The sequence below is a fragment of the Marmota flaviventris genome, chromosome 7, assembly GCF_047511675.1.
Source record: "Marmota flaviventris isolate mMarFla1 chromosome 7, mMarFla1.hap1, whole genome shotgun sequence".
In the NCBI taxonomy this organism is placed as follows: domain Eukaryota; kingdom Metazoa; phylum Chordata; class Mammalia; order Rodentia; family Sciuridae; genus Marmota; species Marmota flaviventris.
In genome coordinates, this window is record NC_092504.1 from 66,720,805 (window position 1) to 66,738,459 (window position 17,655).

Below are 17,655 nucleotides of genomic sequence, written 5' to 3' on the forward strand. Positions count from 1 at the left end.
GAACATGGGATGTGGTAGCCACTATCCCTGATATGTAGCCACTAGCCCTGTGTAACATCAACTCAAATGTGGCTAGTGTGGATTTAGAACTGACTTTTTCATTTTAATTGCCATTAATTTAAATTTAAATAGCCACATGGCTAATGACTATAATATTGGAGCACAGAGGAATTGAAAAAAACTATTTAAAAATAAGGACAAGAGTATGGAAGTAAGAGTTGGGTAGAATTATTAGAAAACAAAACAGAATGTTATGTTATGTGTCAGATATACTGCTTGGTACAACAATATACACTCATTAATAAAGTTTTCTTAAAGTTCTTAAAATTGGTTAGTTTCTAAAAGATTAATCAGAAGTTCCTTAGTTCATGAGTTCATTTGTCAGAAGTTCAGAATGTCTGGGTTCAAGCAATTTACTTTAATTCTTTTTATTTTATTTCTTTTTCTTTATCTTATGGGGTTCCCCCACCAACAACAACGGACCCATAATCCCTCATTGCCAATTTCAAAATCCAAAATGTTTTAAAAATGAAAGGTTTGGGGCTGGGGATGTGGCTCAAGCTGTAGCGCGCTTGCCTGGCATGCATGCGGCCCGGGTTCGATCCTCAGCACCACACACCAACAAAGATGTTGTGTCCGCCGATAACTAAAAAAAATAAATATAAAAAAAAAAAATGAAAGGTTTCTGGAAGATTATCACAAACCCATATAATAGAAAAGCCTGGCCCTATATAACATGTTATAAATAAGCTTTAGTAAAACCATTTAATGTCAATATTTACATATGTCAGTATAGAAATATGAATGAATTTAATTATGGGATTTGATACTTGACCATACCAGTTGGAAGGTGTTTTCTGAGATAATGGAAATGTTCTTTCTTTCAGACTCTTCCTGTTGCCCATGCTGATCTTGAACTCTTGGACTCAAGTGAGCCTCCTGCCTCAGCCTCCCAGTACTAACCGGGACTACAGGCATGGGCCACTGCCCCCAGCTTATGGGAATGTTCTTTATGTGGTGGTGGTGTTTTTTATTGTTTGTTTCTTTGGTTTTTGGTACTTGGGATTAAACCAAGGGATGCTTTACCACTGAGTTACATCCCCAGTCCTTTTTATTTTTTATTTAGAGATAGGGTCTCACTAAGTTGCTTAGGGCCTTGCTAAATTGCTGAGACTGGCCTGGAACCTGAGAACTTGAGATTCTCCTGCTGGTAAGCACCACTACACCCAGCTGGGAATGTTCTTGACCTTGATTATGGTGGTGGTTGTGCAAGGTCTAAACTTTTCAGGTAAAATTAATAATAGATTAATTTTATTAATTATACCACATTAAACTTGGTTTTAAAAGAAAAAAAATGAGTTTTAAAAAATTTGTGCATGTTCTTTAAAATCCAAAATATCCTCAATTTTCAAACATATTTGAACTCAAGGGTTTTGTATAAGGAAATTGATAACACTTTGAATACAAGTTTTTTCACTTATGGTACATAGTGTGATTAATAATGTCAAATGATCCCCAGAATAAAATAAATTCAACCACGAAAATCATCTCTTAGTGGCAGAAGCTTTCATTTACTTTTCCTTTGGCAATAATATTTTTTCCCTATAATAGTTATTTTTGCTTTTCTACTTAAAATGAGAGAAGTATTCTCTGTAATTTTCTGATGCACTAGTCCTTCCAGGGGTATAAACACCCCAATGGGTAGGACTGGGGTTTCCCACGTAAAGAAATATAATGCTAATATTAGTCATCCTGAGAAGAGGCATTGTCATGAGACAGGATATGGGGACTTGAAAGAAGGGCTCAGACTGATAGAGGGGGAGTGTGTCCCCTGAGGCTTTGCTCATTTGGACTTGGACATACATTATTTCAAGGAATGTACCCATCTTCTTCCACCCAATAGAAGGAAGAAGACACCTACTCCTAAAGATACTAGAAACTAGACAGAGTTTTTATTGCAAAATATCTGAAAATTCTTCATGGCTTATAAAGGCAGGCATTTATTTTTCTCATGAATTAGCTGGGTTCACAGATGTAGACTGGGTTTAGTTAGTCCAAGTTGGAACCCAGGCTGATGATTGGGTTCCCATCAGTTTCCATATATCTTAATTCTAGGGCCCAAGCTGATAGGCACTAGTTACCCAGGGCAAGCTCTTTTTCTAGTGAATCATTGGAAACAAGGGTATTAAGGGAAAGGTACTCAGTTTATGACAGGGATGGGGGCCAGAGAACAAGATGTAGTCCTGAAGGGCACAACCCCAAGGAACTACTCCCTTCTACTAATCCCATCTTCTACAGTTTCTACCACCTCCCAATAATGCCATCAGCTATAGACCTATCAATGGATTAATCAGCAACAAGGTCAGAGTCCTCATAATCCAGTCACTTCCAAAGAACCTCATATCTGAATATGGCTGCATTGAAGACCAGACCTGCAACACATGAGCATTGGGGGGACATTCCAGATGCAAACCATAACATGGCCAAGCCCAGCATTAATGAGGTGGAAGGAATATATTTGTTGTACTCTAGTGAAAGGTTCTGCAAAGATATATGGCAAAGGATACACAGACATACATTTCTAGTAGAGAGGAGGAATAAGAAACTGGGAGCAATGATCCAAAACACCACAAAAGATAAATAACTATGAAGACCCCTGGAACATAGGTCTGCATAGTCGTAGCATACTAGGAGAAGACTGGGACACTTTAACATCTTATAATCTCAATGAAAATATCTCTTTGCCACAAAAAAATGACTCTTGGTCTTATGTAAACTGTTATGCCCACACAACATTTACCTCCTACTTAATCAAATTGTGACTAAAGGCTTGGTCCCCAGGAGCCAATATTGGAAGTATAGAACTTTTGGGACATGTGACCTAGTAGGAGATCTTTCGGTCACTATTCTTTGTTCCTCTAAGGTAAAAATTCTAGAGCTGCACACTGGCCTGGGATCTGTGAACTCATAAAACTGCCCACAAAAGCTATCTGCTACATAGTTGTAATTTACTATCTATAGTAAGTGGTCTGCTTTCAGCTGCAAGTCACAGAAAACCCAAGTATAAGTAGCTTATATATCCTACTAATATATTTGTACCTTAAAAAATAAATACTAGCCAGGCATGATGGCTCACACCTATAATCCCAGCAGCTCAGGAGGCTGAGACAGGAGGATCTTGAGTTCAAAGCCAACCTCAGCAAAACCGAGGTGCTAAGCAACTCAGTGAAACCCTGTCTTTAAATAAAATACAAAATAGGTCTGGGGATGTGGCTCAGTGGTTGAATGCCCCTGAGTTCAATCCCTGATACCCATAAATAAGTAAGTAAGTAACTAAATACATACATACATACATACATACATACATACTATAAAATACTATTCTTGTTTAATATTATAAGTTTGTCTAGGGTAATTCTACAAAGATGTCATTTTAAAAATCCAGCTAATTCCTCCTCTCCATTCCACCATCTTCAATGTTTTATTCTTGGATTTGGTCTCTCATGGTTGTCAACTAGTAGCACACCAGCATAAAACATACAATATACAGCCAGGTTTGGTAGTATAATCCCAGGGATTTGGGAAGCTGAGGGAGGAGGACCACAAGTTTGAGGTTAGCCTTGGCAACTTAGACCCTCAGCAAGTTAGACCCTGTCTAAAATTAAAAAAAAGGACTGGGGATGCAATTCAGTGGTAAAGTGCCCTTGGATTCAAAGCCCAGTACCCAAATCAAAACATATAATATACAAATATCAGCCACAGAAGAAGGATATTCTTCCCAAGTGCTTTTTCTTTTTAATACCAGGGATTGAATTTGTGATCTGCCTGCCTCAGCCTTCCAAATTTCTGGGGTTACAGGCATATGCCACTGCACCCAGCCTAAAAGTTTTTTAAATTTTTTTTTTTGGTAGAGGATACTGGAGATTGAACCCAGGACACTCTACTACTGAGCTTCCCCCCAGCCTTTGTAATATGTCTTTTGAAAAACTCTGGATGTCTTTAAGATCTTTCTCCTTATCTTTGGTTTTGGTTTCCAATAATATGAATATGTGCTATGTGTATAGTACTTCATCCTTTTGAAGGTTCTCTGAGATTCCTTGGATGTACAGTTTGATAGCTTTCATAATTTTGGAAAACTCTTTTATTATTATCTCTTCAAATCTTTTTTTTCCTGACTTATTATTTACTCTCTTCTCCTTGGATTTTTCTGTGGTTTGGGTATGGTTTGAATGTTCCCCAAGGGTCCATCGTGATTAATGTTTGGTCCCCAGGGGGCAATACTGGAGGTGGTAGAAACTTTGGGACATGGGACCTAGTGGAAGATCTTGGTAGTTCTCATACAACTCCTTAAATTCTCAAGAGAGGAATGTTACAAAAGGAGCAAGTCTAGCTGGGCATGGTGGTATATGCCTATAATCCCAATTAGTCCTTTAGCCCAGGAGTTCAGGGCCTCATTGCTTTAAAAATAAATAAAAGAAGAAAGTCTAACTCCTCCCATCGTCTTTCTGCTTCCTGACTTTAAATGTGAGCAGTCCCTCTGACACATACTCTGGGCATTGCCCTTTGCTATGAGGTCACACCACCAGACTGAGTGATGCAGCTACCATGTCTTTAAACCTCCAAAACTGTGAGCTACAGTAAACTTTTCATTTTTATAAAGTCAGGTGCCCCAGGATTTTGTTGTAGTAACAATGTTGACTAATACAAGTTCCATTACATCTATGTTGGATTATTTTGTTCCATAACTCTTGGATGCTCTCTCTCCTCTATTGCCCCTGATTTTTTATTCCCCCCACCTCAACTTTGGTTCTTTATTTGAGTTCTTTCTATTGACCTATCTTTAAGTTTTCTGATTATTTACTTGGCTATGTTAAGTCTACTCATAAGTTTGTTGAAGATATTCTTCATTTCTGTTGATGTGTCTTTATTTTTAGCATTTTGTTTTTAAATTTTTCTTTTGTTTTCACCTCTATTTTGTTCACTCATGTTATATATATTTTCTATTGAAGCTTTAACATATTTATCATAGTTTTCTTACTTTCCCTGATAGTTCTGACACTTTTAGATTGCTCTTTTTTTTTTTTTTTTTTGTACTGGTGATTGGCCCTAGGAGTGATTTACCACTCTACATCCCCTGTCTTTTTTATATTTTATTTCAAGTTGTTGAGGGTCTTCTTAAATTACTGGGGCTGCCCTTGAACTTGCAATCTTCCTGCATCAGCCTCCCAAGTTGCTGGGATTACAGGCATGAACCATTATGCCCAACTGGATTGCTTTGTCACTTGATGATGGGGGGTGTTAGTGTGTGTGTGGAGAAGGTATAACACATTTCTCATAATTACTGACCGACTTCTGGACTCTTGTATGCGTAGAAGAGACTGAGGTAAATAATATTTACACTTGGAAGTGGGCATGCATCTCTGCCAGGCTGTTGATGTGAAAGGTTGAGTTTTAGTTGAGCTTGGTTTGGGTTTTGTTGTTACTATGGTTACCTCCAGTGAACTATCATTTTCAAATTCCTTTAGAGTTATTTTGTACTTAGGGCGAGGGCTGGTTTGTTTACTCAATGCTGCCCTTCCACTTTCAGATTAAGTTTTCTGTGCTCCTGGGATCCAGAGTCTCTCTCCAAGCTCATGCTCTTTTCCCAGCAGTAAACTGCTTGTTACTTGGTGCTTACTAGACTGGTTGGGATTGGTGGGGGAGCGAGTCAGTTTTTCTGTGGTCCTGTTCCGACTTCAGCCCTAGGTAGGCTCTGTGTCCCTGGACCTTGGATGGGGCTTTACCCCTCATACTGACCCTCCTCCAGATTAAGATCTTTAATAGTCAGGGTCCAAGACAGTTTCCAGTCCATCCTCCAGGGGCAGAAGGGTTTTTTCCCCTTTTCCTTTTCCATCAGTTGCAATGGGTTTCCACCTGTCCCTAGGGAAACAACAGAGTATTCTGTTTCAATATGTTTCCTCATCAATATAAGTCTTGCTCCTTAGGGAATTAAGGTCTGGGATGTTTATTGTCTTTCCTGCAAGAGCAACTAGTCTTCTCCTCTAGGCCAATAACCTCCTGCCCAGAACACTTTCTCTTCCACCCTGCTCCTAATCTTTGTCCTGAGTGTCCAGGGCAGGTTCATGGAGAAAAGCCTGTGAGTGGATGTGGATTTCCTTGATTGTGGCTCCCGTTGAGTTCAGTAAGCATACCAGCACACATTTAGTCTTAGCAACTTATTTAATAATTTAGTTGATTTCTCCTTTGCTGTTTGCATGGCTTCCATATGTCCTTTCCCATGCTCTGCCACAGATTAGCCATTGCTTGCATCTCATCTCTTTTTAGAGGCACCTTTCCTTGTATTTCAAGCCAATTTTGAGATCCAAAATTAAGAAGGATCTCAAAGTTATGATTTTATAGATTATCTAGTTTATTGTTGTTGAAGTGGCAATGATGCTTTTTCTAGCTTTCTGTGCTTAGACAAAACCATGAAGACATCCAGGTGTTATTTAACTACGAGGCTCTGAGGATCTCTATTGTTGGACCCCAGTGCACAATGCTTATTTGTTTTTACTGAGAACAGCCACTCTTACTCTCTTAAATCACCCTTTCCTACTTATCCTCTGGCTCTCGGAGCCAACCCAAGGTTTACTATCTGCTTCTCATTGTTCCCACAGTTGGCATATCTGGAACATCTTTTCCAGTTTACCAGAATTAATTCCTACTCAACCCTTGATTTGTGTGCATCTTGATTTTAGTAGCAAACACAGAAAGGGAGATTTAGATAGAAACATCAAACTTAGTGATATGGATATTTTCTAGGTTTCCTATCTTTATTCAATTCAACATACATTTTTCTTTTCTTTTCTTTCTTCCTCCTTCTCCTGCACTTCTTTTTCTCCTCCTCCCAGTACTAAGCATTGAGCCTAGGAACGCTCTACCACAGAGCTCTTTTTAAATATTTTTAAAATTTTTGAAACAGAGTCATGTTAAGTTACCAAGGCTAGTTTTGAACTTGTTATCTTCCTGCCTCAGCCTCCTGAGTCACTGGGATTACAAGTCTGTGCTACCAATCTGACTTCACATATATTTTTGAGTGCTTATTAGGTACAAGGCTTAGACTTCTAGGCATCAGATGGTTTATAAAAATGAATCAGATGCTGGGCATGGTGGCACATACCTGGAATCCCAAAAACTTGGGAAGATGAGGCAGGAGAATTTAGAGTTCAAGGCCAGCCTCTGCAACTTAGTGAGACCCTGTCTCAAAATACAATATAAAAAAGGGTTAGGGATGTGGCTTAGGAGTTGAGTGCCCCTGGGTACAATCCCTGGTACCAAAAAAGAAAAGAAAAAGAAAAATCAGCCTATCACATGTCTTTTACCCTCCTTTCCCATTGCAATTTCAACTATGTAACCTGTTGGAAATAGGAATAAATGAGAGTCATCAGACAAACACAAGTGGCCACTGGATGGTATAACAAAGTCTCCGGTTATAGTGAGAAAGAGAAGAGGGTCAGAACACATGGATTAGACAGCACTATGGCACCTGTGATCCCAGCAACTTGGAGGCTGAGGCAGGACGACCACAAGTTAGAGGCCAGCAAGACACTGTCTCAAATTAAAAAATAAAAAGGGCTGGCAATGTAGCTCAGTGGTAAAGCTCCTCTGGGTTCAATCCCCAGTACCAGAAAAAAAAAAAAAAAAAAACAGAACACAATGGATAGGAATGAGTGTAAACTATGAAGATCCATGAACCTCCAAATAGAAAGATGGTATGGGCTCTGGTAGTATTCCTTAGAGGACCTGCTGGGCATCTTGACACCAGAGCAGCTTTGAAGAAACACAACAGTTGTGCTGAAACTTCTCTTGCTCTGTAGATTAAAGGCTAATTTTTCTTTCCTTTTTGCTTCCTTTTCCTTCTTGCTCTTTTATCTTTTCTTTCTGTTTTGTTTTTACAGCACTGGGGATAAAACCTAAGGCCTTGCACATGCTAGGCAAGTACTCTACCACTGAGCTACAACCCCAACCCCATTAACTGTTTTTTTCCTTTGTAAAAAATTTGGTTATTTTTAGATATACATGATAGTATATCTAAATATAGTGTATTTTGACATATTATACATACATGGAGTACAACCCATTTCAATTAGGATCCCATTCTTGTGGTTGTACATGATGTGGAGTTACACTGGTCATGTATTCATATATGAGCAAAGAAAAGTTATGTCCCATTCATTCTACTTTCTTATTCTTATCTTTCTCCCTTCCCTTCAGTCCCTTTTGTCTAATCTACTGAACTTCTATCCTTCCCCTCCCCTCTTATTGTGAGTTATCTTCCACATATCAGTGAAATATTTGACCTTTGGTTTTTTGGGATTGCCTTATTTCACTTAGTATGATAGTACCCAGTTCCATCCATTTACCAGCAAATGCCATAATTTCATTCTTCTTTATGGCTGAGTAATATTCCATCGTGTATATATACCACATTTTTTTATCCACTCATCTGTTGAAGGGACCTAGGTTGGTTCCATAGTTTAGTTATTGTGAATTGAGCTGCTATAAACATCGATGTGGCTATGCCTAGTAGAAGAAAAAGTAGGCCCAACTCTCCATCATGTCAACACAGGAACCGATTTCCTCAATAAGACTCCTAAAGCACAAGAAGTAAAATCAAGAATCAATAAACCGGATGGTATCACACTAAAAAGCTTCTACACATCAACCACTAAGTTTTGAAGTGAGAACCAGAGAGGCTATTTCCAGGTACCTCAACAAGGAGTCACAGTCTCCACGAGACAGGAAGTACTGTGACTTCCACTACCCATGACACTGTCACTTAAGGTATTCCTGCAGTTGGATCTGAGCTCTAACAAATAGGCAAAGGAGATGGAAGTCTACATTAGGGAACCCAGAAGCCATGAAGAAGCAAGACAGAACCCTGAGAACAAGTGGCTTCTAATAAATTAAAACTTCTGAGAAGACAAAAGACAACTTAAACTATAAATAAATATGTAAGTGCATAAATATAAGCACTCAGACTAAATTCAGTACAGTTCAGTGGATTAGACAAAGGAGAATGAAGGTAATAGGAAAGACAGTAGAATGAATTGGACATAACTTTCCTATATTCATATATGAATACATGACCAGTGAAACTCCACATCATGTACAACCTCAAGAATGGGATCCTAATTATAATAAGTTATACTCCATGTATGTATGTCAAATTATGCTCTACTGTCATGTATATCTAAAAAGAACAAATAAAAAATTTTAAAAAGACTAAATTCAATACATATATATTAGAGTATGAAACAAAAAGCATAATTTTATTCCCTTTTAAATTAAGGCTTTATATTCAGTGAAATGCACAGGTCTTAAGTACATAGTTTGCTAGATTTTGATAAATCCATATACCTATGTAACCCATACCTCCATGAACAATGTAGAACATTTCTATCACTGTTTCCCATTGTCCCCTTCCAGGCAATTCTCATGTTATACTACCATAAATTACTTTTGCCTGATTTACAACTTCATGTAGATAGACTCCATTGTATGTTTTGTTTTGATTTTTTTTTGTACCAGGGATAGAAACCAGGAACACTTAACCACTGAGCATCAGCCCTTTTTTAAACATATTTTATTTTGAGACAGGGTCTCACTAAGTTGCTTAGGGCCTTGGTAAGTTGCTGAAGCTGGCTTTGAATTCATGATCATCCTGCCTCAGCTTCTGGAGCCACTGAGATTACCGTGCCCAGCTAATAAAAATGTTTTGAGGAAAGGTGACAGGCAAAAGAAGATCTAACATATGAAATATATATAAAATAATTATTTCTGAAGAAAGAAACCAAAGGAATAAAACAAGTACAAATAATTATAACTAAAGAAAATGTTATAAAAAATTGAAACTCTACATTGAAAGAGCACACTGTGACCTGAGAACATTAGCTCAGCATGACCAACTACTAAACTTCTGGACTTTAGAGAGAAAAAAACTGGGGCAGCTAGGCAGAAATTATAAGTGAAAGAAAAGAAAACTCTAATGGAATTTTTTTTTTCCAGTGCCAGGTGTGGTGGCTCATGCCTGGAATCCCAGCAGCTCAGGGGGCTGAGGCAGGAGGATTGCAAGTTCAAGGCCAGCCTCAGCAATTTAGTCAGCTGTAAGCAACCTAGTGAGACCCTGTCTCAAAATAAAAAGTAAAAAGGGCTGGGGATGTGCCTCAGTGGTTAAGTTCCCTTGAATCCAATAAAATACCTGACACCAAAAAAAAAAAAAAAAAAAAAAAAAGATTTTTTTTCAGCATTACTTATTCAGAAAAGAATGGAGTAAGTACCACATTAAGATTCACAAGAAGGGTCTGTGGAGACTGCTCAGTGGTAGAGAGCTCATCTAGGATTCACAAGGTCCTAGGTTCCATCAGTGCAAAACAAAACAACAATAACTTAAACAGATTCTCAAGAAATTTAAGTCAGTTTACTATATCTAACAAAACCGATTTTGAAACATAAAAGTATAGCACAAGCTAATTATTAATGTACCAGAACATGAAGGAATTTGGTTTCCATGAGTCCTTCCTGAGGAATTTAATAAAGAACTTGTTTCAGACAATCATAATAACTATAGAAATATTATTAAAAGATGGGCTGGTATATAGCTCAGTTGGTAGAGTGTTTGCCTCAAATGTACAAGGCCCTGGGTTCAATCCCCAGCACCACCACAAAAAAAGAGAGAGAGAGAGAGAGAATGAATGTGGAATAAGTGTAAAGACTCAAGTGCGAAGTAAACAGCAAATTACATACAAATCATCTATGATCTTTTTTCTTTTATGGTGAGGTATATTTGAGCTGAGCACAGTGGACATGGAATAAAAGATGTGCCAGGAAAAAAAATCCCAGGATGATTTCCTTTGCATATTTGTAGGAAAGTTGTGAGAGGGTGATATTATGATGTTCAGATGTGAGATGTCCCCCAAAAGCTTACGTGTGAGACAATGCAAGAGAGTTCATAGGGGAAATGATTGGGTCGTGAGAGCCTTAACCCAATCAGTGAATTAATCACCTGATAGGGATTAATTGAGTAGTAATTGAAGACAGGTGAGGTATGGCTAGAGGCGGTAGGGCACTGGGGCATGGATTTGGGGTATATATTTATATATGGAGAGTGAAGTCTCTCTCTCTGCTTTCTGATCATCTTGTGAGCTGCTTCCTTCCGCCACACTCTTCTGCCTTGATGTTCAGCCTCACCTTGAGTCCTGAATAATGGAGTTTACTGTGTATGGATTGAGACCTCTGAAATGATGAACCCTCAACTTTTCCTCCCCTAAAATTGTTTTAGTCAGATCTTTTAGTGACTGCAGCAAAAAAGTTGACTAAAACAGGTGGAGATCATCTAGTTGACTGTAACAGTAGGAGATCCCCAGACAGGAATATGGCTTACTAGACCAGAGTTTAGTAAGAGGAGTTTATAAACCAATGGTGTGGTCATCTGCTAGATGCTTCTCAAATTTTGCTGTGAAAGAATTACTAGGGGGATTTTATTAATGCGACAGTTTTGATTCAGTAGGTTTAGGCCGGGAGCCAAGGTTTTGCATAGTAAAAGAACGAGAACTAAGATTTATGCACTTCCCTCAAGTTAAGTCAGGTGTTCCTAGCTAACTTCTTGCTGAGCAACTGAAAAGAGGGAGAAAGAACAGCCCTTTTGGGCAATCCAGGTTTGCTGTTTTTTCACTGCTATAAGTAAAACCTAGAAATATACAGCAGTCTCTTTAAAGTTAGGTAGGGGGAATGTGTAGTCTAGCAAGAAAAGTACTTTCTATGTCAAAACATTCAATAAAATGCTGCTTATAATAACTAGGAGGGCAGAAAACTTCTCTGTCTAGATTGTAGGTCTAGGGGAAGTGTCTGAGAAGAGCCAGCTTGTGTGTATTGCTGTTTTTGTTGCTTTCAGCAAGGTATTATGAACCAAATTTTAAGTCAAGTTAAAAAGAGAATATAATGTCCAGAAATTCTGGACCTTCACTATGTTAAAAAAAAAAAACAAAACAAAACTAGGGGCTGGGGTTGTGGCTCAGCAGTAGAGCGCTTGCCTCGCACGTGCGAGACCCTGGGTTTGATTCTCAGCACCACATAAAAATAAATAAGTTAAATAAAGGTTTAAAAAAAACTGTTTATGTACCCCTAAGTAACAGTAGAAAACACCTGACTTAGAGATTTACATAATCCATTAAGACTTTTTGGCAAACACACCAAAACAACAACAAGAAAAACCCAGAAGAAAACAAATATAACACTAAGCAAAATCAAATTAATAGAGTTATCCTCTCATTGAACATTTTGTTTCAGATGATTTCAAAGCTACCACCATTAAAAATTGGGCATTAAAGCTGGGTGTGGTGATACACACCTGTAATCCCAGGGTTTAGGAGACTGAGGCAAGAGGATTCCAAACTCAAGGCCAGCCTTAGCAAATTAGCAAACCCTGTCTCAAAACAAAACAAAAAAAAAGGCTCAGTGGTAGAGCACCCCTGGCTGCAATCCCCACTACCAAAAAGGAAAGTGGGCAGGCATTAAAGAATGCATTGGCTTCTTGGAGTTTGGCTCAGTTACATCAGACCAAGATGTAACTTTTTTCAGATTGTCCCAAATCTGGGTTCTCTGATACCAGAAGCCTCCATGTGCCTCCCAACTTTGACCCCAACAGGGGTGTCATGCGTACCTGAGGTAGACTGGTGATAAGGTTGGTGCTATGTCTGCCCTGGCCTCTGAGATAAGCCCCTTGGGTCTGTCTCCAAAAAGGGTTGGTGATGGCAATCTTCCAGTCACCAAGGCAACAGGTAACTGGAAGGGACTGAGGATTACAATGACCATTCAGAACAGAAAGGTCTAAATTGAAGAGGTACCTTTTACTTCTGCCCTGTCTATCAATACCCTGAAGGAAGTGCCAACAAACAGAAAGAAATAGAAAAACATTAAACATGGTGGAAATATCACTTTTGGTGAGATTGTCAATATTGCCTGACAGATGCAGCACCAATTTTTTTTTTTTTTTTTTTTTTTTTTTGTGGTACTGGAGATTGAATTCAGGGGTGTTCTACCACTGAGCTATACCCAGCCCTTTTTGAGACAGGGTCTTTTGGGCTGGGAATTAGAACCCAGGGCCTTGTGCATGCAAGGCAAGAACTCTACCAACTCAACTCAGCTATATCCCCAGCCCTTGAGACAGGGTCTTGTAGAGAGCCTTGCTAAATTGCTGAAGCTGAACTCAAATTTGAATTCTCCTGCCCCAGCCTCCCAAGTCACTGGGATTACCAGTGTGTTTCGCCCTGCCAGTCGCAACACCAATCTTTAGCCAGACAACTCTCTGGAATTGTTTAAGAAATCCTGGAGGAATGTCCAGTATGTTGGCTGAAATATTGATGGCTTCCACCTTCATGACATCATGGATGATGTCAATACTGGTGCAGTGGAATTCCTGGCTAGCAAGTGTCAAGGAAAATATTTCAATAAAGGAACATCTGATAACAAAGGAAGGGGAAAGAGTAAGAAACAGAAACACTCCTGCCCTCCTGACAAGTTGTGCCCTCTGCCACATTCTAATCCAGCAGGAAGGCTCTCTCCAGATGTCAGTATCTTGATAATGATTCTCCAGTTTATAGAATTGTTAAAAACAAATTTCTTCTAAAAAAGAGAGGGCTGGGGATATAGCTCAGTGGTTGATCACTTGCCTACCATGCACAAGCCCTGGTGTTCAATACCCAGCACTGCAAAAACAAACAAACAAAAAAACTATAGAAGAAAGAAAAAGAATGCATTGAGCATTGGAGCCAGGAAATAGGGCAGGTTTAACAATGACTTCTAGAAAGAACATTGGGTATCATTACTGGCACATTAAGTCAAAGCTTACTGAATTTTAATGGAATTATGTTAAAAATAAACACACAGAAAAGCCTGGTTTACTAGAGCCCTCAATTGTTCAATCCATACTCATCCCGAAAGAGGGAATATACTCAACATCTATTTAACTTGTACAGTAGTAGATACTTATCTGTGGCTTCACTTTCAGTGGTTTAAATTACTTGTGGTCAATTGTGGTCTGAAAATATCAAGTAGAAAATTATTGAAATAAAAACTTCACAAGTTTAAACTTAAGCACCATTCTGGGCAGTATAATGAAATCTCTTGCTATTCTGCTCAAGTTTTGCCTAGGAAACAAATCATCTCTTTACCCAGTGTATCCACAATATATGTGCTACCCTTCCATCAGCCACTTAGTGGCTATCTTGGTTATTAGATTTACTGTTGCAGAATCACAGTGCTTGTGTTCATGTAATCTTTATTCTACTTAATCATGGCCCCAAAGTACAAAGGGCAGTGATATTGACAATTCTGATATGCCAAAGATACATTGTGAAGAACTTCTTTTAAGTAAAAGGTGAAAGTTCTCAACTCAGTAAAAAAAATAATCATATGCTGAAGTTGCTAAGTTCTACTGTACAATATTTTAAGCAAGACCACATTTGCATGACTTTTTTTTAATATTTATTTTTTAGTTTTCAACGGACACAACATCTTTGTTTGTATGTGGTGCTGAGGATCGAACCCAGGCCGCACGCATGCCAGGCGAGCACGCTACCGCTTGAGCCATATCCCCAGCCCCGCATGACTTTCATTACAGTGTTCAGTTATAACAGTTCTTCTTTATTAGTAGTTACTGTTAATCTCTTACTTTGCTTAATTTAATTTATAATTTATAATTTTTGCCTTATTTAATTTATAAATTAAGTTTTGTCACAGGTATGTGTATGTAGAAAAAAATCCTAGAATTAGGTGTTGATAGTGGTTTCAAGCACCAGCTGGGGATCTTAGAACTATCCCTTGCTGACAAGGGGGAACTACTGTATTCAAAGGGCAAAGATTGGGCCTAAGAATACAATGGAAATCCTCTTAGCACTACCAAGGTCTAGCCAAATAACTTATTCTAACACCAGGGCAGTAAGTTGTTCATAATTCCTGTCCAAGACCCTACCATTGCTATGGACCAATAATTGCTGTTTCTCTTATGCTTCCTTTTTCTAGTTTTAACTATGGTTGTCCTGTTTCTACTCTACTATAGTTTTGTATTACATGTGTGGGCATGGGGCTGATATTTGTTTTACAGTCTAAATGCATGTCTCTGGATAATAAAAAGCCACATCCCAACTGATGGAGAAGACTGTACATAACCAGAAATCCTGGATGTAGAGCTGATGTTAAAACTGTCAAATAAAAATTACAGGAGACATTGCTTTGAGCTAAACTTCTGCACTAGCCCCCAAAAGACCAGGCTGAAAATAAAAATAGAGTTACTCACATTTAAATTCCATGTCACCAAGCTGAAACTAAGCTGTTTATTTGATCTTCTGAGAAATCAGGGTTAGAGAGATTTCCCAAGTAGGCTAGTTTCAGTTGGCATGACGATGAAGTTCCCTTTCATACACACACACACAAAAAGGTAACTTGAAGTAAACTAAGGTTAACCTATCAGCTATTCTTCAATTGTTCTGTCTCCCTGTTTCAGCCTCACAAGAAAAAGTAAGTTTGAAATAACCAATCCACTTTCATTTCTTGTCTGTGTACTTTAGCCCTTTTCAGTCTATAAAACCAAGTTCCATTGGGTGTGGTTGTGCATGCCTGTAAGCCTAGCTACTTGAGAGGCTGAGGCAGGAGGATTGCAAGTTTGAGGCGAGCATAAGCAATTTAGCAAAACAAAACAAAACCCCCTCAAAACCAAAAACAATGGGGATGGGGAGGGGATAGGGATGTAGCTTAGTTGTAGAGCACCCCTGGGTTCAACCCCAGCACTGCCAAAACAACAAACAAAACACCATGTCCCTTTCTTTGATTCACTAGAACATTTGTTATTTGTAGAATGAAGTGTTGACTGATTATTAGATAAAATGTAAAGATAATTAAGCCGGGCATGGTGGTCCATGCCTGTAATTCCAGCTACTTGGGAAGCTGAGGCAGGAGAATCACAAGTTCAAGGCCAGACTGGGTAATTTAGCAGACACTGTCTCATAATTTTTTAAAAATTGTGGATGTTGCTCAGTGCTAAAGTGCCCCTTGTTTTAACCCCCAGTACGGGGGGAGGGGAAGGAGCCAATTATGATCTTTAAATTTTTATAATTTTGTCTTTTGACAAAACTAAATGGGAAATTGAACTCTACTCTTTATGAATGAAGGGAGTATGTTCTGTGAGAAGAACACATAGATAATTAGGTGGTTGGAGGGACAGGTTTTAGTAGACACTGCTGATTGTCTCACTAGCTCCGTCCTTTCTTTTGTGTGGGCACAGGACTGTCCAACTGGAAACTGACATTCCAGTCTCAGTGTCACTATGCATTCTTGCCAATGGAATGAGGTCTAAATTAATGTGGGCAATCTCCAACTTACTCTTGAAAAAAGGAATTTCTAGGGCTGGGATTGTGGCTCAGCGGTAGAGCGCTCACCTAACACGTGCGAGGCCCCAGGTTCGATCCTCAGCATCACATAAAAATAAAATAAATACTTAAAAAGAAAAAAGGAATTTCTTGCTAAGTCTTCTTTTCCCTTTCCCAAAGAGGGAACATGCCAGTTTTCACATATCAAGATGGAAAAAATCCTGAAGTTTAACATCTTTTGTAGGTAAGCCTGTATGAAATTGCACTCCTATATTTTCTGATTGGAAAGCAAAACGATAGCATTCCTATAAATTGCAATTTGGCAATCTCTACCAAAAATTGTGTCTATTCTTTGACTCACGTATGGATTTCTGGGAAACTGTATGTGTGTGTGTGTGTGTGTGTGTGTGTGTGTGTATTTCCGGAATATATATGCTATATATATTATGTATATAATATTTATAAATATTTGTACAAAGTTACTGATTTCAGCATTGATTTACTAAAAATAACAATTGTCCTAACAGGATTAAACAAATTATGACATACCTTCATTAAGTAATACTTTCTAGCTCTAAAAATAATGACTTTTTAAGACTGGAGTTATATGGTAAGATCCCCAGGAAAATGAAATATAAAGGGCAGAACAGTAATATGGTGTTTTTAAAAAAGGAACAATTTACATTTATTTGCTTGTAATTGTAGAAAAATTCTATATAAGGATAGAAGAGTAGTGAGTGTAATCCCATATAAGGTAGGGTAACCATAAAATTTGTCATTCAATTGCAACTGTTTCTAAAGAGCAAGGGGGTGTTACTAATAATTATTTCAGGACAACACAGAAAATGCCACTGTCCTGGACAAAGTGGGATGTACGATGAACTCTTTAAAAAGATTTAGTGTGGAAAGGGGAATGGGGATTTTTTTTTTTTTTTAATTTTTAAGAGCTTCGGACTGTGATGAAATGTAAATAGAAACATGTCATTCTTTACCACAGGTAGTTTAACGGCTGACTTTAAGAACGACGAACAGTCCACCACAGATTTGAGAAACGGAACTGAATGAAAACACAGTAGTTTAACGTACCCGGCCCTTGCTGAAGTTGCACAAGCGACACACTGCCTTGAAGTTCATTAGCCAATCCCAAGTCGGAGCGTGAGCGACAGTCTGTGGGAGAGACCTGGGCAGGTCTTGGACATGAGGAAAGGAGTTTTGCGTCATCAACCCTGGGGGCGGAGCTAGCTCACCCGGC

General features: G+C 38.6%; 1 long non-coding RNA gene, 1 other non-coding gene and 1 pseudogene across 3 annotated transcripts; 2 read left to right on the forward strand and 1 right to left on the reverse strand.

Annotated features, from left to right (window-relative positions):
* Positions 1 to 462: 462 nt before the first annotated feature.
* On the reverse strand, positions 463 to 17,592 carry LOC139706512 (uncharacterized). Of its 2 annotated transcripts, none has more exons than XR_011708135.1 (3): positions 17,490 to 17,592; positions 5,797 to 5,919; positions 463 to 646 (listed from the first exon to the last, which is right to left on the reverse strand). It is a non-coding gene; the product is annotated as an uncharacterized lncRNA (long non-coding RNA). The 2 variants fall into 2 exon arrangements; XR_011708136.1 differs by lacking the exon at positions 17,490 to 17,592 and adding an exon at positions 7,160 to 7,237.
* Positions 8,551 to 17,468, forward strand: LOC139706475 (large ribosomal subunit protein uL11-like; annotated as a pseudogene).
* Trnal-caa (transfer RNA leucine (anticodon CAA)) lies at positions 10,628 to 10,703 on the forward strand. Its single transcript has one exon. It is a non-coding gene; the product is annotated as a tRNA-Leu (tRNA).
* Positions 17,593 to 17,655: the final 63 nt, after the last annotated feature.